The 2,405-nt window shown below is 47.9% G+C and overlaps 1 protein-coding gene across 3 annotated transcripts in view; it reads left to right on the top strand.

Annotated features, from left to right (window-relative positions):
- Positions 1 to 2,177: 2,177 nt before the first annotated feature.
- The window catches only part of ctnnb1 (catenin (cadherin-associated protein), beta 1), a 39,822-nt gene continuing 39,594 nt past the window's right edge, over positions 2,178 to 2,405 (top strand). For 2 of the 3 annotated variants that reach the window (XM_085989319.1, XM_085989317.1), the window contains exon 1: positions 2,178 to 2,394. The gene's annotated coding sequence lies outside the window, so the exon portion shown is untranslated. Of the gene's footprint in view, positions 2,399 to 2,405 lie in introns of all 3 variants that reach the window. The other variant, XM_085989318.1, reaches the window with a different exon arrangement.

The raw sequence follows: 2,405 nt of genomic DNA on the forward strand, positions 1-2,405 counted from the left end.
GTTTTTATATAACCATACTAATGAACGCTAGAGTACCTAAACAAGTCACTCACTATTGTTATACGTTTGGATTCCTTATCAGCGTCAGTCAGGCAGTCTACGTGGGAAGGACATGGGAGTAGAAAATTAAATTTGTAAATAAAGGATCGCATTGTTCTACTCTTTAAAAAAAATCAGTTTTGTTTTCATTAATCAAATCAGGCTGTGACTTCTTAAGTATTTGAACACTAGAAATATTTTCCATCTATGCTACAATATTCTTGCTCTGTATAGGATGCCTTTAACTGAACTTTTTCACGACTATTTCCGTGCATTTCACTGACTTCTGGGCGAGCTCGGTGCTTCTAATACACGGCTGTACAATGGGATTGATGTTTTACATTGAAACGCGACCAGGAACTATCAAGTTTCCCAAAATGTAAACGAACGGTGTGGGCTTATTTTTTTGCGCAACTCCACAATCATTATCGCCTTTGTGTTGCAAGCAGAGTAAACTCAAGTCTTTGAAGTTCACTGTTTACTTAATAAACTAACCCCCAAAAAATTATGGGAGGGGAGGGGGTTGGAAGAGGTTTAAAGCAACATTTTAACAAAAAAAATCACACACACTAACAATCCAACCCAGAAATGAGCAAACAAAATTGCAAATAATGCAAGGATTGCCGCCCTGTTGTGCCTGGGCTGAGTTTACAAGTTGCATTGTACTCTTTGCTGCAGTTTGCAAGTTGCATTGTGCATTGGGCTGCAGTTTGCAAGTTGCACAGCGCCCTGGGCTGCAGTTTGCAATTTGCATTGTGCTCTGGGCTGCAGTTTGCAAGTTGCATTATACTCTGGGCTGCAGTTTTCAAGTTGCATTGTGCTCTGGGCTGCAGTTTGTAAGTTGCATTGTGCTCTGGGCTGCAGTTTGCAAGTTGCATTGTGCTCTGGGCTGCAGTTTGCAAGTTGCATTGTGCTCTGGGCTGCAGTTTGTAAGTTGCATTGTGCTCTGGGCTGCAGTTTGCAAGTTGCATTGTGCCCTGGGCTGCAGTTTGCAAGTTGCATTGTGCCCTGGGCTGCAGTTTGTAAGTTGCATTGTGCTCTGGGCTGCAGTTTGCAAGTTGCATTGTGCACTGGGCTGCAGTTTGCAAGTTGCATTGTGCTCTGGGCTGCAGTTTGCAAGTTGCATTATTCTCTGGGCTGCAGTTTGTAAGTTGCATTGTGCTCTGGGCTGCAGTTTGCAAGTTGCATTATTCTCTGGGCTGCAGTTTGTAAGTTGCATTGTGCTCTGGGCTGCAGTTTGTAAGTTGCATTGTGCTCTGGGCTGCAGTTTGCAAGTTGCATTGTGCTCTGGGCTGCAGTTTGCAAGTTGCATTGTGCTCTGGGCTGCAGTTTGCAAGTTGCATTATACTCTGGGCTGCAGTTTGCAAGTTGCATTATACTCTGGGCTGCAGTTTGCAAGTTGCATTATACTCTGGGCTGCAGTTTGCAAGTTGCACTGTGCCCTGGGCTGCAGTTTGCAAGTTGCATTATACTCTGGGCTGCAGTTTGCAAGTTGCATTATACTCTGGGCTGCAGTTTGCAAGTTGCATTATACTCTGGGCTGCAGTTTGCAAGTTGCATTATACTCTGGGCTGCAGTTTGCAAGTTGCATTATACTCTGGGCTGCAGTTTGCAAGTTGCACTGTGCCCTGGGCTGCAGTTTTCAAGTTGCACTGTGCTTTGGGCTGCAGTTTGTAAGTTGCATCGTGCTCTGGGCTGCAGTTTTCAAGTTGCACTGTACTCTGGGCTGCAGTTTGTAAGTTGCATCGTGCTCTGGGCTACAGTTTTCAAGTTGCACGGCGCCCTGTTGAACAGCTCGACAAGGTGTTGTGGCCGCAGCGCCCGGTCGGTATCCTTGCGCCGGGACTTTGGACGAGGAGAAGATGGAGGAGTGGGGGGGGGGAGAGAAAGAGAAAGATTGATTTTCTCATCAAAGAAGCTCACAAAAGAGCACACAACCAACCCAAATTCTTTCTCTATGAACAGACTAAACTTCCAGACGATCATCTGCGCTGTGTAGGAGTGAATAGGAAGAAGAGCGAGGAGTTTGATTGGGCCGGCTCCCCCCCTCTCTCCGCTGCCAGGTGTTGGAGTGGTAGCGGCCGCACTACTTGTTGCTGGCGGAGGCGCACCCCCGCGCGGCGGCCTCTTTAAGGGGTGGCGCGGCTAGTGGGCGCCATTTTGGTCGGTGTGGCGGAGAGAGGGAGAGTGTGAGAGAGAGAAAGGAAGAGAGCGAGAGAAAAGAAAGAAAGAGAGAGACCCCGCTGGCCCAACACCCAGGGCAGCGGATCGTGAAGGAAGGACGAAGGGGAAAAAAATCGGATCGGAAGGTTTTTAATCGGCGAGTGAGGGGAGCCGTCCGTTCGACAGCCGGCGGTGGGTGAGAG

The sequence above is a fragment of the Somniosus microcephalus genome, chromosome 5 (assembly GCF_052327205.1).
Source record: "Somniosus microcephalus isolate GS21.2 chromosome 5, FLI_Smic_1.0, whole genome shotgun sequence".
NCBI lineage: Eukaryota > Metazoa > Chordata > Chondrichthyes > Squaliformes > Somniosidae > Somniosus > Somniosus microcephalus.